At 36.4% G+C, this 25817-nt stretch overlaps 1 pseudogene; it reads left to right on the top strand.

Annotated features, from left to right (window-relative positions):
- The first annotated feature begins 1383 nt into the window (after positions 1-1383).
- Positions 1384-25817, top strand: part of LOC143642158 (chromobox protein homolog 1 pseudogene) — a 64341-nt pseudogene continuing 39907 nt past the window's right edge.

Genomic DNA, 25817 nt, shown 5'->3' with positions numbered 1-25817 from the left:
CAAAATAGAAATATTCAAATGGGAAAATCCATCAAGATAAAAAGAAAAAAACTCATATTCTGGGATAAATGGTTTTGCAACCTGGGAATGAGTCATTTTCAGTTGCATATCAACAGAGAAGTTCAGAAAACTGAAAAAAAAAATGGTCAAAGGCATCTGGTTGTTTAGAAGAGGTACATTTATTCACCTTTCTTGTGATGTTGAAAATGCTTCTAAGTTTCCTATACCTTAGTTTCCTCATTTATCAACTGAATATTGCACTTCAAAAATAGTAAGACCTTACATTTGTATAATGCTGAGTCTCTAGCAAGAAAAATAAATCTTTCAATTCACTTTTGTTTTTGTTTGCCTTTGTAACTAATAGAATTTAGAAATATGATTCCCTAGGAAAAGAGTTTTCCCACACAAATTATCCACCACTGATATTGGTCACACTTGTTTTGCCTAGAGCTTGGGGGAGAAAAGAAAGATGTGTGCTTATGCCATTTTATAGAGATAAAGCTGTTTGATATGTGAGGAGAGGAGTAGATTGGAGATAAAATGTGAAAGGTCATCAAAAAATGACTGACCCAAAAGGTAGTCAGCTACCTTTTTTTAAAATTTTTTTTTATTTTCTCAGCTTGACTTGGTGAACAGAAAAGCTAGTTAGAAATATTTCTATGAATTAGAGCACAGAATCACAAAATTTGTCGTAGTCACGTGAAAACAATCGCCTGATGCAAATCTTCATTGAAACTCTTTAATTTCAATATATGTTAACTCATGTGAACCAGAAACCATTTGGCAGGGAACACTCTTCTCTAACCATCTTAATGTTTTCCATCCTCAAAGGTCCCTTTAAAAAGTACTTAGGATATGTTTGTGTTAGAAAAAAAAAGAAACATCTTTGCTGCAAGGTCTTCCTGTCTCAAGCTATTGCCCCCTTTCTTCTTATCTCATCTTAATTTCTTTACTTTTCATCTGGTTTCTGGCTGCACACCTCCACTGAAATATACTCATTAATCTCTCTCTCCCTTTTTATGCTTTCGTCTTTAGTTTGTGCCTCTTTCTTCCTAGAGGACCAGTAGCAATTAGATCTTGAAATATCCTTCTTTATTGGAATTCTTTTCTCTCTTTGCTTCTGTGGCCCAAATCATTCACCTTGTGCTTCTTTGGATAATCTTTTCTGTCTCTTGGGGTGACTTGCCCTCTTCTTCCTCCTACATTTAGTATTTCTTCCATCAGATTTCTTTTGACATTCGAAGGTTAGGGTTAATTTTCCTAAGGCTGATTCTCTCCTACTGGGCCACTGTAGTGCTTCCTGGAAGCTGCTGCACTGAAAGCTTTCATGGAGTCCGTCCTGGAAGAGACCTGCAGGGTCACTTAGAAGAGAACTGTAGGACAATGGTTCTGCCAAGACAAATCCCTGTAACCACAGGTCATGAGCCTCATGCACCGACAATGCCTGCAGAGGGGAAAAAGACACCCCCACAAACAGGTGCCAGAGAAACAGATCAGAACTCCACTACTGTTACAGCTGTCCTTTTGAGACTTGTTCTCAGGTTCCTGAGAGTTCCACGAGAGGGAGCACTGATGCTCTCAGCCAATCAGTTTGTAGATGTCAGGTTAGGTTTGCATCCAAGGTTCTGCTGCATTGTACTGTGGAATCTAAGTCCCTGGTCATGCCAGGGAAATGTTAGCACCTCACCAGTTAAAGAGCTTAGAAAAATCACAGATCAAGGGCCTGAGTCCTTCTCCGGAAGTCTAATGTGCTTGTGTGCTGCCAGACTGCAACAAACTGAAGAGGCCTGCTTATGTCTTACCACAGTTTCCTTTATTCTGGGCCTTTCCCCATTGGTTTTGTTTCAGAAGTCTGGAGTATGTGCTTCCTGATAATTCACCTTTGTTTGATCTACAGCATTCTGATTCTCAAGGAATCCATCCACTCTCATGACTTCACTTACACTGAGTTCAAGGGCAGAGAGTGCAGTTTATTAAATCTTGTGTCACTTACTCCCTAAGCATGAAGACTGGAAAAGGAAATCATTTTGCTCTACAGAACTCAACATGCAGGCAGCATGAAGCCATGGACACTTTTTTTTTTTTTTTTTTTTAAAGCAGGAAAGTAAGGCCATCTAAGCTGTTTCTTGAGATTCATTTTTCCTTTCAAGAATAGCTCCCTTTGTTTACTTCCTCTCTTTGTGAAAAGTGCAATCATTAACTCTGTCACCCAAGCCCAATACCTTGGAGTCATTTCTGAATCTCCTCTCTGTCATTTCCTGTGTTGGTGACAGTGGGATTAGGGGATATAATGCTAGTTATAAATTTTGATTGCTCTCCACTGTCATTTCCTGTTGGATGTCAGACAAATCCTGGGCAGAAACCAAACTACCTAACAAATGTCTAGTAGTAACTTTTACCTCTTATTGTTATTAACCTTTTACTTTTAAATACTTTGTCTCCTCATCTAAATTAAAAGCTATTTAAGGACAGCAACCCCATTCTGCCATGCCTAGAACAGTTTTGTGCATAATTGCTGCTTAAGAAATACTACTTAATTTTCATTAGATATACAGAGTGCCAAGGTCCGTTGCCTTTCAGTTACATGAGAGTGAAACATAAGGGCAAGGGAGGCACCACAGGGTATTCAGAAGTAAAAAAGAAGATAGAAGGTGTTTAAAGATGTCACTCATTTAAAACATTTATTAGAATAAAACCTTCCTAAAAAAGCTGATTTTCCACCCTGATCAGCTGTCATAAGCATACATCAACCTTGATTATACCTTATATCACTGACACATTTTAATCTGATGACAGTCTGCTTTCTAATCTAACGAAGAAAATCTCTGAATTTTCTGTTGGAAACATAAGAGAGTAAAGTGTGGGAACATTCAGGATGTTTTCTTATGCATGTAAAATTCATATAAACAATCTCTGGACAAAACACAAAAGGAGAACAAGGCAGACAGAATAAACAAGCACATATTTTCCTGGAGGGCAACAACTTGAACAAATGTCTGACCTTGTTTGCCGAGTTCAGGACAACATTACGAGATTTCCCCGTCTGAAATTAACGTCATCCATCTACACAACCTGCAAGTGACTAGAGAGACAGCGCCCAAGAAATCTGCTTGAACACTGAATGAAAACAGAATGCCCAGGTTACCTGGGTCTCAGATGGAAATATTTTCACAGGATCTCATCAGTGGGTGCTTGTTCTATCTGTAAACTCATTTTGTAAACTTACTAAGAAATTTATTAGAATTACATAAAATCTTCCACCAGGGGCCTGGATTTACCTGTGAAGATTCTAGCATTATCACATGTGTGTGGCTCTATACCCCAAAGACTGTATGTATAAAGATAGAATCCAGTGTATAGAATTCCACCGTTTACCTTTCTCTTCTTGTCTCAGAGAGCCAAGGCAACATTTATTTGTATTCTCTCTCCATATCTGTGAATGACTATGTTTTACATGGTTTCATGGGTTTTGTAGCTCAGAAACAACATATTCATACCTTTGATGACAGTTTCTATGCACTCTCTCTTTCTGAGTCTGTATCACCCATGGCCAAACCAAAAAAACACCTCTTAAATGGGATTCCGTGAACTGTCCCCTTCCCTACTTGTCCAGCTTCATCTGGATTCATTGGGAAACTTCTTTTCTAGAGATGAACTATGTGCAGTTCTCTCAAATACCAGATACCACATTCCTGGGCCCTGGCACATGCTGTTTCTTCTGCCTAGAATACTACTTACTTTCTGTGCAAATAATAAAAAAACAGGTGTGCTTGATTTGAGAAAGAGACTCAGATATATGAAGATTTCTCATCTTTATCATGAAGGGCAATAGGAGAAAAAAAATGTATAAAAGTATAGAGTATTTTTCCCTCAATGTTATAGAAGATATTTTTACTTTACCACTTTTCTCTGTGAAAGTTATGAGGACTCTTTGAGTTTTACTTTCTCATCTGTAAAAATGAGGATCATAATGTATTTGTCATGCAGTTGTTATGAGGATTAAATAGGTCATATGAAATGTTATGGGCAAAGTAAATACTAGGCTCTTTTTTTTTTTTCTCAGACTATCATTCCTAAGACTTTAAAACTCTCTCCTAGTTAAGGTTCTTATGATTCTTCGAGTGTTATTTTCTCCCTCAGGACTGTCCAAGTACTGTTACAAGGACACATCAATCTCTCATATGTCTATGTTTTTGCATTTGCCTTCAGGAGGTTTACCTAAAACAATATTATTAATAAATAAATCAGAAATACCACCCAATTTTGCTTAAGACTTTCAGGAAACATGCAGAAGGTGAGGGTGGAGGTACTTTCAAAATTTAGGGACCTCAGTACAATTGTATTTCACAGAAAGAAAGTCAATGAATAGGGTCTTTCTCAGCATTTCTCTTTTTTCTTTTCAGGATAACAAGATCCTTTTTCTTGATTTTCCATATGTGAGTTTCTCATTCTTTTCTCTACAGATAAGTCTCCTTCCTACAGTTAGTAATTTTTGTTCAGCCATGACCTCAGCCCATCAGCACCTGTATATGATACCACTTTATAACCTTAGTGTCTAGCAACAGAGGAAGAGAATGTTTTTGTTCCCCAGTTCCAATTCTCATTATCTGGTTGAAAATTTTTTTTCTATCATGTTTTAGGCAGGAAAACTAGGGTTAAATGGCACAATGTGGCCTCTGATGGTCACCCAACACCCTGATGAATGTCAAAGAAGACATTTTAGGCGTGAAGACAAAAGATAGCAACTGTATTAAAGGTTTTACTTCCAAATCTTAGCAGAATTTTAAACTTCTTAAAACTCTGATGAAGGTTTCAGGACCTATTGGAATATCCTAGTTGGATTAGGGATAGGATAGAAAATAGTTCCGAGGGAGTGATCTCAACTTCCGGGTCTGAGGAACTTCTTCTGACCTACTTTGGTTTCCAGTTCACTTTCTAGAAAGATTCTTTCTGCAAACTATTCTCTCCTCTTCATCTCATCTAGCTAGCTGGGCTTCCTAAAGTTTTTTTTTTTTTTTTTTTTTTTTTTTTTTTTTTGGTAAAGAACGACTGAAGAATAAGATAAAAGAGAAACTGAAAATTTCTGTCCCTCCTTTATATCTGATCTACAACTAGGTGTAATGGAAACTAAGGTGCAAATCAATGAGATACTCTGTTATGGCAGTGTCAGGTGCCCATGACAGGAAACCCCCCCACACCAGCTGGCTGTGGTGGCCACTGTGATATCACTCAGCTGCACAATTACCCCCTTCCTATTATATTCTCCCCAATGTAATGTGGATGAGGTTGACCCTCTCCACTCTCTGGGTGGGTGAGTGTAGACAGGTTTCTGCCACACAATCATACTTATGACTTTAGGAAATCTGGTTCTAAATCCATCAGCCATGATTTTCTCCTGACCATAGGGAGTGGGTAAGAATGAACATTTCAACAAATTTGGCCAATAGAACATAAAGGTAACATTTTATAGGGAAAACCCCCTTTTTTTCCCCAGACATATTTACTAAAAAGAAGGATCACTCTTGCTTTGGACAGGGAAGTATATAAATCAGATTGCATATTACCTTATTGTAACTATGAGCCTTATATGAAATTGTTGTTATGGAAATCAGATAGGAGAAATCAAAAGAAAGTGAGTCTTGATGACGTTACTGACAGCCTAAATGTCCTAAAACTCTTCCTACTTTTGTATTTGTGATCCATGTTATTTAAACCATTTATAGTAATATATTTTTCTCTTGTTTCAAAACCATCCTAACTGAACAGCTGACTTTAGCACAAATAAAAGCAGCTGTTGGTTTACATAACTGCTATATTCCTAGTATTCTATCTTCAAGCACGGCTAGATATAGGAACTCAAATGAAGAACATCAGGACTTGTCTTGTCTCTCTTAAGTCTCTCTTCCACTTCATTGGGTTAATTTTGTTGCTTCATGTATTGGTTCCCAGAACTCTATCCTCATCCAACCCCAGTCCAAAGAATGATGTTTATTTCACAAACTCTCATCCTGATGTTCCATGGAGCGAAGAAGAAGTCCTTGTCTAAAATTCCCGGTCACCACCTTATTTCTTCTCATTTACTCTCATTCCATCTTGCATCTATCATTGAGCAATCAATGTGAACAAGAGAATATGCTGTTCAGACAGTTAAATATCTCCTTGGGAACCACCCAATAAGCATGATAAGAATAAAGAGAGGGGTGGTTCTTCACAGGAAAGTCAGAAATGGTGATCAGAAGAATGGATGAATTCTTGGCAGGAACAAAAATAGACATACTAAATATGACATCAAATCAAATCAAACTACATTAAAATCAAAATAAACCTTAAAGTTTGCGAAGGGTATTAATGTCACTAATGAAAACCAAACTTGAAAGCGAATAAGTGACTTTTCCAAGGTCATAACCAGTGAATTGCAGAACACTTGTAAGTCAAACCCAGGACTTCTCCTTAGCCATGATCTGTCCTTAAAATGAGAAGGAAGTAATATATCAGCAAGAAAAAGACTAAACTGTCAAGTGCCTCATTCAGGTTTCTTATATTGTATCACATCTGGGGTCATTAACCTCACTGAGGGAAGGAAGGTCTTTTGTTTCTTTTTTTATTCTGGAAGAACAAAAATAAATGTGTACATTTTCAAAAATGTAGTATAGTTTGGGGAAAATAAAATTCAACGTATTAGAGCACATCTCTGTGAAGGTTCTTTCTGTTTCTTGATATGTTTGCATTCTAATTCATTTCATTGTTAGATTTGTGCATGGATTTCTCTTGTTGCCTGATACTCACTGGAAATGAAGGTAGTTGCTTTGAGATGGCTAGAACATTTTCTTCCACAAGAAGAATTCAGTATAAGTCAGTGAGTTTTATCTGTCTTAGCAGAACATCTGAGTGCCTGGCTCTGAATTAGAAAGGCAAGACAGGGAAGGAAAACACGTCTGTGGTCTGTTCATTTCCAGGATAAGGGATCTCTTTTCTTGTACCATCTTCCAACAACATGTAACTAGATTTAAATAACAAAAGGCAAAAGAAGTAAACAAAGACAGTTGTACAGTGACTGAAAGCTCAACAGCATAGATTCAGAGAGGAACAAGGAGGAAAAATGAAATATTTCTGAGAGTTCAAGGGCTCAATTTAAGAGCCGTTGAGATAGATTTTGAAATCATGAGGCTTGTCCTTTGGCTTCCAAAACTACTACGTAGGTTACTCACCTGACACTGTCAAAAAGAATTCTGAGTATCTTGTAGTCAACTCACATGGTGGAGTCCCAAAGAGCTTTTGAAAGTACCATAAAGGTTGTGATAATACATATTTTTCCTTAAAGAATAGGTCAGAGGTTCTATTTTAAATCCTCTTTAATAGAAAATAAACATATGAAATTTTTAGACAGAAGCTCTACACAGCACAGAGAATGTCTAATATAATGACATCAGATTTTTGTCCCAACAGAGGAGTCAACAAGTTTCAATGGGGGAACTTCAGCAGCAGTAATTTTGTATCACTAATATTCCATTTGTGGAGAAGGAGAAGTTTGGTTGAAAGAAGGGAGGTAACAGCCATCAAGTTATTGGACTTGCGCATGGTTCATGTGAAAAAAAAACAAACAACAAAAAAGAGCCATGCATGGATGTAGCAGTTGTAGACAGAAAGAACAAACACAGCGAGAGCATGACATTCTGCCCATGGCTTGTGAAGAAAAGTCAGTCATCCACCCATACACTCATTTATCTCTCTCAAATATTTCTGAATGTTTCCTATGAGCCAGAATACTGTATTATTCATTTCTTTCTTCTGGAAGCAGTCTTGTAGGACATGAGGTGCATTGATTGGAAAAAAATGTTTTCAAAAAGGGTGTAAGAAAACAGCTAAGAGTGTATGTAACACTCTTATTCATATGTACACATGTAATTTGACACATTTTTAAATGTTAATTTTGAAATCATTTTACATTTTCAGTGGTGTTGCATAAAGAATTTATTTACTTCTAGGAATTTGTGTTAGGGAAATAATCAGGTACACATGCACAGACTTATTACTTAATGACATTAATTTTGACTTTTTTATGATAAAAAAATTATGAAATACTAAAGGAAGATCAGTTGAGGGCTACTTAAAAGAAGTTAAGAGGAATTTGTATTATTACATATTTTATAGCCATTAAAATCCTTAAATATTTTTATATTAAAACATTAATGTTATGATATATGCTTCAGACATACATAACATTTAATGAAAACTTATATCCATATGTGGTTATTTCTAGGAATACTTATGGTGTTTCCTATATAACATGTTTCAGGAACGGTAGTTTGATATAAGGCAAGACTAGTAGAATGGTAACAAGGAAACATCGAGTCAGGACTGCTGAGTCACAATCCTCTATTTTGTATGGTATTATCTCAACTAAGTTCAGGTTTCTATATAAGCAGAGAATATGGGAATAGAATAATATCTTCATGAATATATGCTCACTGCACAGAAATGCCACCTGCCTGCTTGCTGGGGGGCATGAGTTCCACAAATAGACACTGGGATTAAATGCTGACAAATCTCAAAAATGTAGCTCAAAGAGTAAAATTCATATTGTGTGTTAACAACTGATACTAAATTTTTGAATAGGGGAATTTTGAAATAGGCAGAAGGAAACGGATGAAGGTGAACTTGCTTTAAAAAGATGGGAGAAGTCACAGGAAAATCAAGACAGCCAAAAGTTACTTCCAATTTCACATCTTTTCTGAGCATTGACTTACATTTTGGTCATAAAAAAGATCACATTTCTGGGTGCAGTGGTGCATGTCTGTCATCCTAGTGCCTCTGGAGGTGAGGCAGGAAAATCAGAAGTTCAAAGCAAACCTCAGCAACTGAGCGAAACTCTGTCTCTAAATGAAAAAATAAAAAGGGTTGGGGATATGGTTTAGTGGTTAAGTGCCCCTGGGTTCAATCCCTGGTTAAAAAAACACAAACAAAAAATACATTTTTTCTGATTTATAAGTGCCCATTTTTTATTCAAAATTAAGTTTAATATATTGATTTATGAACATTCCCATTAGATTCAAAGATTCTTGAAGGTAGAGTTTCTATTACACATAACATTATAATCCCAGTACCCAGTAACTTTGCAAATAAAATACATCTGAACATATCAATGGAATCCATGCATATTTTTAGTAGTAATAAGAGAAAAGAGTACCTTTTGGAACTAGAAGGTACTCATTCAGCAATGCAGGCTCTGCCACTTCATATCTTGGTCATTCTTTTTTCCTGATTCCTTTACTTTCTTCATTATCTTATCTCTACTTTTGCCTGTCAACTAGATATCTTTGTTAAACAAAGCACAAACAGCAAATTTTGTACCTGTGCAAAATATCATGCAAGCAAGCTAAAATCTTGTAGACTTAATTTTTTTGTTTTTGGTTTTGTTTTTATCAATGGCAAACGATCATAATAGTCTTCATCTTGTTGAATGGTTGTGGATTTTCCAATGCAATAAGAAAAAAAATGTAGTACAGTTCTCTTATACTGTTTTCACAGCATCTTAACTTAGTCAATGATAAATGATACATATGGATAGAATTATGATCATGTATAATAATGCATTCTTTTTGCTTTTCTCATTATTCAAATCACCAATACTTATTGAAAAATCACTGTGAGCCAACCAGTATTCTAAAGATTGAAAATACAACAATGAGTAATACAAAGTCCCTGTCCTGAGATCTCACCTCACAGTATAAAATGAATCATGTGATTGTCAAGTTATTTGTATGTACTCTTTGTCTGTCTCAGATGACCTCTAAACAAATTACATTTTTCCAAAGTGCAGACTCTTTTTTTGGGGCAGAGATTTTATATATATATATATATATATATATATATATATATATATATATATATATATGTTTTAATTTTTCAAATGAGGATAAAAGACTCTTAGAGATCAGGAAGGAGACCCGTCAGCATCACATAGCTCAAAGGTGGTGGAACTGGGTTTAGAATCAGCTCTTCTGATATACAGGGTTTGAAGTGCTAAGTCCTCACCACAGCTGCCTAGAGAACAATTTCTGGCTTCCTTAGCCATTGTGAAGTTTTTTTGCGTGTGGATAGTTGTTCAAATTGGTGTTTCTTTGGGGGACAGCACTAGTAGTGGAAGAGCACTATTCCATCATCTTTCTCTGCCCTCCTGGGGGCTAAAGTGCAGATCCTTAAAGATAAGTTTTTCTAAGTCACTGTACTCTAATTCACCATTTCAGTGACTTTAGTCTCAAAGAGTGGGGACCATGTGAATGGAAGAAAAGAAAATTTGTTTTTCATCAAGATTCCAGCCTTTTAAATGGAGATAGTATAAACCTTTCTGAGTCAACTTAACCAGGTCATTGGACAACTGAAAAATGGCTTGGGTTAAGGTTTGTATCTCAGTACAGAATAGCTGAGAAGACACCTCCCCAAGAGTTCTAGGAATGGGAGAGTTAGAGGTAAATAGACTAAGATTCTTCCAAGGGTCATGGAAAGAAAGGATATTGATGGGAAAGACAAATACAATTTGTAAATAAAGTTGCTCTTTATATTTATATTTTATATAGAATAAAATCAGAGTGACTGAGTAGACTACCAGAAATATATCTGTCATTTGAATTTTTCTCTTTACTGAGTCTCACTCACAGCATTCAGGGATGGGTCATGGTAGCTTAATGGTAGAGCAGGGAGGTATAATTTTGATCCCTGTAAAGTGTTGATATCCCTGCAGTGAGGAAACAGAGACCATTGATTACACAAAGATACAGGAAAAGACTGCCTCAAATCTTCAAGTAGGAATTCAAGGCAAAAGCTTCTAGGTGAGCCCTACAAAGTAAAATATTTTCTGCTGGCTGCAGACAGAGATATGTCAGTTCACATGCTACTGTCAACCCAGCGGAATTTTTAGGTTAATACTTCAGTTAAAATAAAATGTTAGGGGATATCAATAGTATACAAATGGGGTGGGGGACATGGAGAATTTTACTGATTGCTAAGGAACTTTCTTTTGGTTGCAAGTAGGGACCAGTAGATCTGTCATGACAAGTCTTTTTTAATTATCTTTCAAAAATAATTGGAGCTTAGGAGGTAAATCTCTGTGACAGCAAGTACAGGATTCCTGGGTGGAATTCTTTCCTTTAAACGTGAATAGTTCATAAGGTTGGCACCAAAGAGAAGCAGCTATTTGCCTTCCCTGTTTCCTAGCTACACACGGAAGCACGCTCCCACATAGGCAGCTGGAAATGAGTTCTGACTGGGGCAATTATATAAATGTCACTGTAAGCTGTTATCTTATCAGCTTTTTATTTTTTCTTTCAGAGTTCCAGCATCATCTTTCTGGGGTACTGGATTACCTAAGATAAAGAAAAGTCTGAGATATATTGCCACAATAAGAACAAAGATGCCTCAGACACTGGCTTTATAATATTAGCTACAGATGGGGACTGCTTGAAACCCAGCTCACTCATTGCTCCAGCGGTAATGATAGCCATACTTTCCAAAGACCCTTGACAGTGACTGATTTATCCATTACACACTCTGCATCTTACTTGAGGCAATTCTTTAAATGCAAGGTCACTACTTTGCATGGCACAATGCCTTTTAACATATATTAGGAGCACCCAGAAACTTATCAATAAATCTAGATTCTGTGAAACCCACTAACCTCTCTGCACAATAATATGCATACCCAAGAGGGAGATCTCAGAGAATAACTACAGACTTGCCACTTTGTCTGACTTAGATATGTTAGGAATAGACAGCGTCTCTGAAGTGGCCCACAGAAGAACAGGCAAATGAAATAGATAAGTGCAATTTTGCACGTCCGTGAAATAGAGACGGATTTAGAGAAGCAAAAGTGACATGCTAGCTCTGAGCTACATTTTCCCTTAAAGGTTGGGGACAAAGTAATCATATGTTAATTCTTAGAAAACTATAATTCAGGTACTTATGATTATGATAGAGATTGTACCTTTGTTTCTGGTTGTCATTTCCTCATTTGTCAGAGGATGGTACTTCACTCTCAGTTGATATGCATCTTGAAGTGCCTTGTTTGGTAGAGTGCACATACCTGCTGCACTTGACTTTCCTTGACCATTGTAAAATAAACAGAAGTGCCAAACACCCCTGGTGCCATACTTTGAGAGTGGTTACAATCGTGACCATAACCCTTTTGCCTCTGCCACAAGACCACATGTGCAACCTGGGGCCTGGTCAGAGCACAAGTTACGCTAACTGAAATCAACTTTCAATAGATATATGAGAGTGAGAAATACTGTTGTAAACCCAGATATTTGGGGGCAATTATTTTTTTTAACTGTGACATAACTTAATAAGAGCTAATTGATGTGTGATTTCAGAATGTACCAAAGTTCAAAGTGCATTCGGTGGGAAATAGGAAATCTTTTCCTGTGCTCTCATACCACAACAATCAACTTGCTAGACTTATACAATCTCAAAAGATGTGGGGATTTCTACCCACCAGTAAGCAACAATCAGTTCTACGGTGGACACCAGCTGTATCCTCTTATGCAAGTCATTTTTGATATTATTTATATGTACATAGTTTTGGATTTCAGAGCATAAAAGCTCAGTCTCCAAGACAGCCCGCTCCATGTGCCAGATGCCAATTGCAAGACCTAGGTTATCTTACCAGTGTTTCTGCCACTATGTACTAACTGTAATTGCCACAACCCCATCCATGGGCATACTTCATTTGTCAGAATGGAACACAGAACTCAGGAAAACACATTTATTAGTTCAGAGGCATATTGGAGAAGGTATAGATGAAGAGATGCATAGGCTGAGGTATGGGAAAGAGGTATAGAACTCCCATGCCCTTTCTGCATGTATAAACTTCTAGGAGTCTCTATGTGTTCAGTTCTCTGAAAGCTCTCTGAATGCTTTCTTTATGTTTTTTTTATGGAGGTTTTATTACATGGGAATAATTGATTAAGTCATGAGCCAATGTTAATCAACTTGACCTTCAGCTGCTCTCCTCTCCATGAGGTTAGAGCATGGAACTGAAAGTCCTAACCTTCTAATCATGCCTGAATTTCTTCTTGACCAACTCCATCCTGAAATTACTAGCCTTCATTCAACTTATTTGCATACAGGAAAAAAACTGTTATTGTGAAGATTACAAGAATTTTAGTAGATGGATGCAAGAAAATAGGGAGGAAGACCAAATGTATATTTACAATATTACATGCATCCATGTACACTTTTAGTGCATCAGGTTCTTCTACTGAATTTACTCATATTAGTCATTCAGTAACCTACAGCCACTTCTCATTTGTATTTTTTCCCCTTTGTCCTTATTGATTTTTATGTTATATTGACCTGTTGTTTTGGGTTTGTATGGATATCAATAAGAAGTGAATTTAAGTAAATTCAACAAAAGAAGAAATTAAGAATTCAAATTTAGGTGGAAAATCTTAAAGCCCAGATTTCATTAAGATGGGTGAATTATCATAGGTAGGTCAGAGTGACTTTATGAACCACAAAGAGAAATGCCTTCTCACTGCAGTTCACTATCTAAAGCGAGGAATTATTCTTAGACAGCCTGGTCTCTGCACTCATCTCTGAACAGAACATGTTATCACTGCCATGCCTTCCCTTTGCCTTGCCTCTTCTAGAACTCAATCATTAAGGGAGCAACTGGTGTGGGCCAGATCCCTGTTCTCTTTCCTATATATTATATTGTTGAATACTCACAATTATCCCATGATAATAAATAATTACCTCCTTATAATCACTTTACATAATAGAGGATAAACTGAAAGTCAATGTGTTTTAAATTTTATTTCCAACTTGGTTAGCAATTTTTGCCTCATGTCAATATAATTCCATCATATTGCAATGGTCTCTTCATTAACCTTAGAAAACTCTACCAAGAACTCAGGGCACAGATTAAGTCATGTTGCTCTGTGAAATCCTCTCCCATTCATTTAGCCCAAACTTTTCTCTCCATCCTTAAATTGTTATCTTGAAAATTTCTTCTTTACAGTATTTAAGCAAACATTGTATGGCTACTTTTCTAGATCTTATGCATGGATGATATCCCTGATTATCTCAAAATCCATTAGAATTAGACAAATGCCTTTTTCAGTCATCAACTGTGCTCAATCCTTTGTGAATGAGTAATTCACTTCCTTTTTCAGGAAAACTTCTAAGTGGAGGGAAAGAGATTGGATGGGACAACCCAACATCATTATAGATGATTACATTCAGTTAGGGTAAAAGGAGGGAAAAAACAGAAAAAGATGATACATGGCTCTTAAGAGGTATAAATGGCATTTAAATATTTTAGCATATATCTTCAAATTCCAAGTTTAAGATATTTTCTACTGTACCATGTGGCCACCTTGCTGGGTTTTCTCATTTGTATTTATCCCCTAACATCTTTTCTATTTTCTAAATCAAGAAATTCTCTGTCCTCACTTTCCAAATTGCCCAAGAAAAATATATATTGGAAAGAAAACTCCCAAATTTATTATAAGTTGCTTGTGAAAAATTGCTTAAGAAATAATTCCTCAACTCATTTAGTCTCATTAGCTTTCCCCTTTGAGGGATTAAAAAAATGGATCTTTCTAGCAAAAATCAAATTTGTGCATGACAGCTACTTGAGCTTGGAGGTCAAAGGATGAATTTGGGCTGCTTCAGTGCATTCCCATCCCTTCAATCTTTTGTAGTGCTTGCACAGCAGGTAGGATTTGAATGAGAATCTGCCCTTGCCTAAAAGAAATTTTTAAAATAATGTAAAAGGCTGAAAATAATCAAATTTAAACTTGAGAGGAGACACAGTCAATGCCACTTCCAATGCTAATATAAACCTTCTGCCAATTCTTAGGATAGGAAAAGTATTTCAAAAGTGCCACATTTCATGAAGAAGGCTGTTCCCCCTTTTGTGGAATTTGTGAATGCTGAAGGGTGGAGTAGGAGAGTAAGAAAAGCAGGATTAACTCTCCCAAGGGAAAAATCTCCAAAAAGATGGGGCACTTCTGCAAACGTGTGCAAGAGGATTCAGACAGATAAGCCTAAAGTTAATATCACCAAACACCAATATCCCTGTCAAGATTTAAGGTCTGGGTGACTTTCCTAGTGCAATTTCAATTTTAGCTTTTATGCTCTTGTTCTTACAAAGGCTTACTAAAACGTAAAGGACAAGAGTCAAAAATAGAAATGAACACTAGAAATGGAAATCAAAAGGAGAAACCTCTGGTCACCTCTTGTTATAACTTAGATTGTAAATAACTCTGTATTCAGGTGTATGGCACTTACTTTTAGACAAAAACTGCTTTTTGTGTGTTCAGAAAAAAACATGGTGGCTTTAAAGGACTGAAGATTTCTTGAGTCTCAGTGTCAGGGCAATGCTCTCTGAAACAGCGAGGCACTGACATTTGTTAAGATAGGGCAGTCTTGTTTTCTTGAAACACTTCTAATTTGCTGGGTATTTATGATCTTTAAACCCACAGAGGTAAAACACGCGATCAGATTTATTTGAAAGTTTTGATCTTCCATTTCTATGTGGGCCATGCTTTTCCTCTTCAAGTCATGTGGTGTCTGTCCCTAAGGGGCTTCCAACTGGCACATCTTAGGAAACAGTTCTTTCCTCATCAACAAGAGTCTTCAAAAGGTGTAATCTTAGTTTATATGTCCTGTAGTCCCTGGCACCAGAATGGAAAGTCTCACCAGCTTCCCACCTGAAGAGTTTAGCCCAATCTTTTGCCAATGAGGCAATGGTGTGTAGCGGGTATTAAGTTTCAGTGAACTAGAAAATAATTAATGATCACAAAGCTATACTTATGTAGTGAGGGAGAAAATCGGGATGGTATTTTCATGTATAATCACTAATGCTTGAAGTATATGAGAATATTTTTGAAGATTATTTTAAAAGAAACTTTAGTAAAAATGTATTTGTATACTAATATCATTTTTTAAATAGAAAAATTGAAATATTTGTTTGATTTTCTATAAAAAGCTCTGGTTGGTATTAAAATTATAGACATTTAATTTGGAGAAAAATCTTACTTTGATTAGATCTTGATATTTAGGATATTTCTGTATTAACAATGATGGAAGCATACTGGTAACTAATAATTATAAGTATTATATGCACATACATATTATATATACCCTTATTTTTGCTATATCTATATTGGTCTAGGTATATATAAGTACGTGTATACATAACTATGAATGTGAGTACATATACATATAGATAGATAGATATAGATATGTATAGACACATAGCTTAACATACTAGTTATAAAACCTAAATTCTCATGTTTATTTAAAAAATATTTCCCCAAATTCTATTTATTACTATTACCTAAAAACACACATAGAAATAAAATCTTGAACTGTATACAAATTTCTCAAATATGTCAGTTATATTTTTATTATTTATAAAACTTAAAAATATCCTCCTTTAGCATAATAAAAATATTAGGAACCAAGAGTCCATCTCACTCATGTGTGCATGTGTTTACTCAGTGTCGGTCATGTGGTATGCACACAGTGAAGCTGTTGAATAAATGAAAGTGTGTTTTGGATAATAAGATACTTAAAAAAAAAATGGAAAGATTTTACTATTCATGGGATATTATTAGCAGAATTTTCAAAGGGAGAACCTTAGAAGTCAGTAAGTGCACGCATGCACGTGCACACACACACACACACACACACACACAGTATGAGTTCAAATACCTAAGAAATAGTGCAAGGTTCTTCACTGAAAGGAGCAGCGGCTAAATTTTGCTAGGGTAAATGGAAAAGGAACTTACTTAAAAGCTAACAAATACCTTACAAAATGCTTGAAGAGTCTGAATTTTGAGACCTTGATGTACAGTCAAGGAAACAAGATAAATGAGAAGCAGAAATCACAGCCAGTGTCCAGCAATCAGAAGGGTTGGATTTGACCTCTACTGGCTCTGCCTTTACCATAGGGTGATAGACACTAGGGTTAGTGGGAGTCTGTGTGACCATTCGGCCAGGCTATTGTAGATTATGTTTAAACTCCTTATGCATTTTTGTCACTCATGCAAATTTAAAAATCATTGGTAGAAGCCTCTTCTTTTTTTATATGTTTCCGTTCAAGTCGCCAAGGGTCTATAGAAATTAATTTCTATAGGAAATTGCCCTCATTAGTTTTCATAATGCTCATGATGAAGCACTCCTACAAGTTAGGATGGACACTGAAAGAGTGACTCGTATCCTTGACAGTCCTCTCCTTATACTTCCCCAGCACACAGGTGTATCTTCATTTTCATATTCATACTTTATGGGAAGCAAATAACTAAAACCCCCAATATAACATGAGGAAAACTGGAAACACATTCATCCCATAACCATAGAGATAAAATCCAAAATCTAGTTAGATCATTTGTACAACTTGGTTCCCAGATGCTCTGGACTAGATAGATGTCCATTAGTCTTTTGGTTTTATAACTGCTATCTCAAATTTTCTAAACCATTACTTAGCTACATTGTAGAGATTTCCCCCATTTTGTAAACTATTACTTAGCTACATTGTAGAGATTTCTCACTGGATTTAAACTTTTATACTGGTTATAAAATTTTGGTAAAAGAGAAGTAATAAACTAAATATTAAAGAAAGTAACAACCAAATTTGTTGTTTCCTCAGATTGTCTTGGGACTCTCTTTATGAGTTGATTTCACTGTTACCTTTTCCATATACTTCTTCATATTTCCCTTTAAACAGCACCTGGGTTGATTGGATTCCTTTTTTGCAGTGAATGATTCAAATCTTAGTCACTGAGGGTTGAAAACATTAAAAGTACTTGAATATATCAGGTTAGTGTGATACAAGAAGGCACATTGAGAATCCACAGGACACTGTGGATTCCTTTTCCTCCCTGCTCTCATTATACATCAACAATCTTATATCTTTGATGGTTATAATCAGTTCCACAATCTGAGTCTTTCTGCTTATTTATGAAGCACCTGGAGGATCCTAAAGCAGCCAGAGGAACAGGCTATACTTTCAATTCAGTGGAATCACTGGTGGTCATCTGGTGGAATTATTCTCCTTTAAACAAACAAACAAATATATAAATAATTAGATTCAATGGCAATATAATAGGAAACAGAAACCCAAATCATAAGATTAAATCAGCATAGATTATTCAACTAACCATCTGTGAACTGATGTCAGTTGTCTTTTTACAGAGATGTACGTTAAATCTATCATCTATCTATATACATATCTATTTATCTGGAGTATAAACATACAGAGGCACACGCGTTCTTCTCTTTCTGTCTCCCCTCATGTATTCAGAGTCAGTTATAGACTTGGCGTCAGTATGAACATATGGGATAAGGAGGGAGGAGTCACCCAATTTAAAGATTCAGAATTCAAAGAAGAGGTTGCCAAGCAGTAAACTAAGAAGACAAGTATGATCAACTCCTGAAGTGGTTTTCAATGTGGAAGCTCATGGGGAGAGCTCAGGGAAGCTGTGTCTGTGTGTAATCACTCTTAGTCATAAGGGAAGAAAATACGGTAGCTGGATAAAAAGCAGAGAGAGAGAGTTCCCGGGAACTGCCAAACAACCTTCACCTGATCATTACTGTGTAGGACCATGAAAATAAGTTCGGGGAGAAATGACTGCTATTTTTCACCTCTGCTTTCCAGTCCCGTGCCATAATTCTACCAGAGGACCATCAGTGAATTTTTTTTTAGGAAACACTAAAGTAGAACAACATTGTTCCCTGTCAAACCAAATTGACACAATGCAGCTGTCACATTGTGAGTCTGTATATGTGTATAAAAACTGGTACAAAAATAGATCAATATAGTAATTTTAGCTATGTATATATCACTAATGTTTAAATTGTGAATATTTACTCATGCCATCAAAATTTGCCCCCCCTCCAAATAAACAAACCAATCAACAACATGAGATAAGACACATTTTTACAGATAAGTAGCAGTAACTGTATGTGTGTATGTGTGTGTATGTATGTGTGTGTGTATATGTGTGTGTGTATTTTACAGGGAAGTGAATCATGGGCCACATGCTTGCTAGGCAAGCACTCTACCACTGAGCTACATCCCCAGCCCTTTATTTTTATTTTATTTTATTTTTTGACACAGGGTTTCATTACGTTACAGACACTTGCCTCAAACTTGCAATCTTCCTTCATCAACTCCCTCATAGCTGGGATTATAGATATGTGATACTACACCCACCTAGATGTAATGTTTCAATTGTCCTTTCATGGGTGGAAAAATTTTAGACAGAAGGTGACTTTTAGGTAGAAGAAATAAACAAAAATGAGTAGAATGCATAATGTGTTTAGAGAATGACTTTAGCTTGCTGTGGACAAAAAAAAGTAAATACAGCATTTAGAGAAAGAATATAAAAATAAATTCAGCTATATTGAAGAAAACCTTAAATTTTATCTCATGAAGTTTAGGCTTAATGCTGTAGGCTCCAGGGAGCCAATTAATATTTTAAATTTGGGAGTGGTGATCAGCTTCTTTTTCAGATAAATCAGTCATGAGGAAGTTTAGGCACTGAGTTAAGAGGTCCAAGGGACTGAAGTAGAGAAAGCCATTGAGATAATTGGAAGAGTTCTGGAGAGACATTACTCAGAATTAACTAGAGCAGGGGCTGTGGGGAATGAAATGATAGAAGAAATTTGAAATTCATGGTGGTTGCCAAATTCAATGGCTTGATCTCTAAATATGGAGACATGAACACAAAAATATGTAAAAGATGATTCTGAATATTCTATTTTGGGTGGAAGTATGGAGAATGAAGCAAACTTAAATTCATATTAAAAGCAATTTAGGTTTGAGATATCAGAAAGAACATTACACAATCTATATAGAATTGTTCCTGGGATTCTCAAGGAAGTTCCCACAGAGCCAATCCTCAGTGACCTAGAGAAGTCTTTTCCAGACTTTAGTGAATCATCAGAATTACAGTGTTGAGGTTTGAGGGGTGGGGGAGTGGGAGATGGGAGGATAGAGACAGGAAGGGAAGGGTTTTAAACATATCATATATTAGGTTTCATTCCAAATTTACAAAATCTGTTCTTGACAGAGAGCCTTAAAACGCATAATTTTAAGCTCCCTACAGTGGTTCTGATCATCAATGAGGTTTCAGAGCTTGGGTGTGGACTTCCATGATTTTAGTGGTGCCAATCCTGTCACAGCTGTGAATATGGAAAGCACACAATATATGCACTAGAAAGCAATGGACCCACTTATTGACACCCAACGGCAGGTCACTAATTGCTGCAGTCTGGCTGGGCACAAATCACGAGCCACTGAAGCAGGAACAAACTTTATTTCTGAACTCCACCAGCACACTCCACACACGCTCCCCAGGAACTCTCCCGAACGCCATGCGGCTCCTCCAGGAACTACCAACTGGAAATCCCGCCTCTGGCACTTCCCCAACCAATGGGAACTCTCCGGGAATCCCCACAAGAATTCCAAAATAGCAGGCCGAGGTAGAAAGCAGGGGTCTAATATATAAATGAATACACAGCTTAACATAACCATCATCATCTCAAGGCTTGCTGGCGTCACCTTTCAACCAGTCCGTTCTGGCAAAAATGCCATGCATCATTCCGACTGGGCTATGGCTCTCAGCAACTAATGGAGCAGAATGCAAAGAATAAGATGAAATAAGCCCAAATGAAGTAATAAAAACAAATTTTTCTATGGATATCCAAAGAGTATTTTATAAGGTACACAAATAACAGTAATAACAAACCCTCTCTAGTGTAGATATGCAAACTTGCCTTTATGAACTTTGAACACTAGATCCATGAGGTGATTTATGTTCACAAATGTGGCCCCAGTGGCTAATACAGAGGCTAGAAGGCTAGAATATAGGAAGTGCTCAATAAATAGTCACAGACAACTTTGACCATTTAATTTCACACATACTATCAAGTTTCATAAATTGTCTAGACTCTGTGCCAAGTGTCATGACATATAAACCAATAATACTGTCTCTAACAAAAGGGAACCAAAAGTTGAGGAATAGAAGGTGGATTTATATGTGAACAAATATGTTCAGCAAAATGTTACAGATATGTGGATATGGATCTATGAGACTTTGCAAGGTCAGCCAGAAGTGGAGAACAGCAGTTAAGATCAGTCATATGAAGACAGAGATGACAATACAGTAGAGATGTGCAGGGGCACAATAGCAGCAGTATTACCTAGTCAACAGGAAAAGGGAAATTTCAGAGTTAAATCATTTTCTATAGGCCTTATTTACTTATTGGTTAATGTGCATGTGCTCAGTTGTTGCTAAAATCCTGTAACGACCTCTAGGTTGTTCTGTTGGTCTATTCTGTGCACTGTGGCTTATGATCTAGATGTGTGGTATCCTCCAAAAGTTTATGTGAGACAATGCAAGACCATTTAGAGGTGAAATGATTAGATTATAAGAGTTGTAACCTAATCCTCATTGATGTGGATTCACTGGTCATTAACTACCAGCAGGTAGGCCATGGCTAGAGAAGGTAGGTCAGTTGAGAGATGCCTTTAGGGTATATAGCATATACTTTTATCCATGGTGAACAGAGCTCTATTTCTGCTTCCTTATCGCCATGACCTGAACACAGTCATGGCCCCCACAATGTCCTTCCACCTACCTTATCTTACGCCCAGAGGTATGGACTCCATTTTCCATGGACTAAGACCTCTGAAACTGACAACCATAATACACTGTTCTTCTTCTAATTGCTCTTGCCCTGTCTTTTGGTCACAGCAAAGAAAAAATTGACTAAAACAGAACTCAACTTTAGTATACACAAAAAGAAGCTCTTCTTGGCACTAAGAGGAATGACTCTCTTGGGAAATAAGACATTCTCTCATTCTGATTTTTCTCATCACTCCTGCATATTTTCATGCAAATAAATTTCATTATGCCAACATTTTTGAAATAGTGTTTTGTCCTATAACAAAGTGTCACAATGGAGAAAGGTACATTATACTAGAGAGTCCATAATACTACAGAGAGAATCTCTCTAATCTACCAACCTGAAAGACCCAGGGCTTTTCTGTTATCCCGTTGCAAGTTTTCAGCCTTCTTTGACATTGTAGAATTGACCTTAGTTAAGCAGAGTTTTAGAAGAAAATTAGGGGTTTACCAGGTAGATGGAGCAAGCAAAGGGAAAATTATTGTGACATACATATAAGGTTATGTTAGGAAGTATTATGAAAGAAGAATTGGGGATTTAGAGCTCAAAAGAGAAGTATGATCTGGAGATGACTTGAGAGTGAGCATTGTACATGGAACTCTTCTTACGTGTCTGGCAGGCAAAACGGGTGGATGGTATCTGTCAAGGAAAATCCTAAAAGTGAGAAAAATATGGTATAATACTGGTACTATAGGGTGTTAGAGAAGGAAGAGCCATTAAAAAGAAGTTGAGAATCTTTGAGTGGAACATTAAACTTAAAAAAAGAAAGTGAATTGTAGTCAAGTAGCAGTGTATGATCTAGGACAACCAAGTCCCTAACTCTGATTACCCATGGCCTAAGGGCAGTCAATATTTTGAAAAATAACACTATTCATTAAGCCAGTCAAAACTGTTGTTGGAATTATGCCATATTAATGCTTTTTTGAAACAAGCTATCCACTAAGTAAGCATGTTTGCCATTTTTTTTCTAGAGAGAGAGAGAGAAAAAGAGAGAGAATTTTTTTTAATATTTATTTGTTAGTTTTCAGTGGACACAACAACTTTGTTTTATTTTTATGTGGTGCTGAGGATCAAACCCAGCGCCCTGAGCATGCCAGGCGAGCGCATTACCACTTGAACCACATCCTCAGACCTATGTTTGCCATTTTTTTACCATTCTTTTGGTCTTCTCAAATCTTTTATTATTTGCTTAAATTCCTGAGCTAAAAGATCTCTTCAGAAGGTACTTTAAATTTAAAAAAATGCACAAAATTTCAGAGACTTAGTAATTTATTAAAGTTTACAAGAGAAATCACTTTCTCAGGACTACTTCACATCCAGAGGACTTTCAGAATTATTTGGATGGATGATATTTCTCTGTCCAAAAATAACTATTGATGATTGAGTGTGGCAAGTATGAGTTCTATAAACTCAGGGGCTTGCATGTTGCTCTATAAATATTGTGGTAAGGACATAATTGTACTACCATAGAGTCTCAGACCTTGATATGTTGAGCTATAATATGAATAAAAATAGGAATCTTGACATTAACTATAAGCAGAACTGTCAGATCAGGCTATTTGCACCCCTCATTGTAGCTGACCTTTAAAGAAAAATGAGTCTTAATGGATATATCTGCATAATGGCTTTTCCTTTACTTTCATTTAATGCTAATTGAGCATAGATTAAAAAATTTTAAAAATTGATGTTTATGTTCTGGGGTATGAAGGAAATTTGACCATTCCTCTATGAACTATCAACTTCCCAGGAAAGCTATAAATTTTGCAGAAGCAAAGTACTTACTGCTCTTAAAACTAATATTTATGTGGGTCACTGTAGTCTTTGTAGTAGGGAGGAAAAACACTGGACTTTATAGTAGGCAGAACATTTATAAAATTTCTTTGTGAATTTCTGTCACTTGGGTCATGTGTAGACAAGAATGTCACCTGTATCTCAAGTTATTCAATAATTTACATAAAAAGTAATTCCCTTAGATTTAACTAACAAAAAAGACAGAGTCTTACAATCTTTTATTTTTATTTTTTGGTACTAGGGATTGAACACATAGGAGCTTAACCACTGAACCACACCCCTAGCCCTTTTTTATAGTTTATTTAGATACAGGATCTCATTGAGTTACTTAGGGTCTTGATAAGTTGCTGAGGCTGGCTTTAAACTCATGACCTCCTGCCTTAGCCTCCCAAGCCATGGAGATTTCAGGCATGTGCCAATGCATCTGGCTCCTATAATCTATTTAATTATGTCAGGTTCCTACTGATGATGACTAGTGGAGTCATGAGTTTTGTATTTTTAATAAAAAATGTGGAAATTAAATAAGAAATTTCAAGTAAGTTGGCCAGAGACAAGGAATTGAGAGTATATATAAGACTAAAATTCAAATCTCCATTCTCCACAAACAGTGCTTATTTTTCGATTTGTGTGTGTGTGTGTATGTGTGTATATATATATATATATATATATATATATATATATATATATATATTCTAACCACTCTATGCTGCTCTTGACAGCAACTCAGGAAATCAAATGTACCAGTGGAAACTTATTAACCTATGGAATAATTTTGTTGTGCCAAGAGCTATGTGATGGAAGAACTGATCTCCCCTAGTTAAGTCAAAAAGTTTTCTGATAAAAAGTCAGATTGTGATAAAACTAAGTTAAGAAGACACATAATTGGCTGCATACATGGTAATACATCATTGAGCTCTCACTAATCTTTTAATCTATTTAATTCAGAAAATTTAAATTAGATGTAGAAGAAACTCATGCTATTAACTACAGCAGTGGAACAACCCATTAGCAATGGACCATGGAGGTACATCTTTTTCCCCTCTAGTGATAAAGAGAGATCAAGTGTGCTGATTGATTGGAACATCATAGGTGTTTTTTTAATTGCACAAAGAAGTTGAATCTAATTTGCTTTCTTTTATGTGAATGGCATTGAAATGGAGTGAAGAAAAAAGTGCATCGTGTAGATCACTCTACCTTATAATATATTCTGGAATCAGGATAAATGCTTTTCTTGAATAGATTTTAAATGACTTGGAGTGGAAATGGAGAAAACATTACTCTATCTCAAGCTATTTGCTAATCAGTGATGCTCTGTAACTTAATGCTTCTTGCTATGCACATGCACACACATGCACATGATATATATTATGGTTTGATTGTGAAGTGTCCCCCAAAATCTCACCTGTGAGACAATGCAAAAAGCATCAGAGGAGAAATGATTGGGTTGTGAGAGTCTTAACCCAATTAATGAATTAATTCCCTGATAGGAATTAACTGAGTGGTAACCAAAGTGGGTGTGGCTGGAGGAGGTGGGAATTGAGGCATGGCTTTGGGGTATATGTTTGTATCTGACAAGCAAAGACCACACTCTCTGCTTCTGATCATCATGCGAGCTGCTTCTCCAAGGAATAAAGCCTGCTGTCTATGGATGGAGACCTCTGAAACCATGAACTTTTAAATAAACTTTACTTCCTCTACCATTGTTCTGGTCCAATCTTTTAGTCACAGCAGTGAAAAAGATGCCTAAAACAACACATATGTATGCAAACTGCTATTTCTTTTCTCCTGGATATTCAACACAGTTGGAGTTTCTGAATGGCTTTGTTTTTCAACTTAAGTTTAATCTTTTCCAAGAGTTCTTATTTAAGAAGAATTTCTTTGCCAGGTATGGGGTGCACACTTGTAATCCCAGCATTTTAGGAAGCTGAGGCAGAGGAATTTGGTGTTCAAAGCCAGCCTCAGCAACTTAGCAAGGCCCTAAGCAATTCAGTGTGACCCTGTGACTGCATAAAATACAAAGAAGGGCTGGGGATGTGTCTCAGTGATTAAGTGCCCCAGGGTTCAATGTCCAGTACCAAAAACAAAAACATTTCTTTAACTAAAGTAGTAATCCCAAATATTACTACCCAATTTTAATTCATTAATTGAACTTAACATTTATTGAGGCCAATTTTATGTTTTTTGCCTTTTATCCTTTAATTATTCTGCATGATGAAAATGGAAGAACTACCAGCCCAGTAGATTCTTCTAGTGGTCAGTCTTAGTCATCCCTGAATGCCTTGTAGCCTAATAGTCCCTGCAAGAAAGGGGAAGCTTTCTTGCTTCAA

Source organism: Callospermophilus lateralis, chromosome 9 (genome assembly GCF_048772815.1).
Source record: "Callospermophilus lateralis isolate mCalLat2 chromosome 9, mCalLat2.hap1, whole genome shotgun sequence".
NCBI lineage: Eukaryota > Metazoa > Chordata > Mammalia > Rodentia > Sciuridae > Callospermophilus > Callospermophilus lateralis.
The sequence above is the reverse complement of the archived record's forward strand: the minus strand, read 5'-3'. Positions and strand labels throughout refer to the sequence as shown.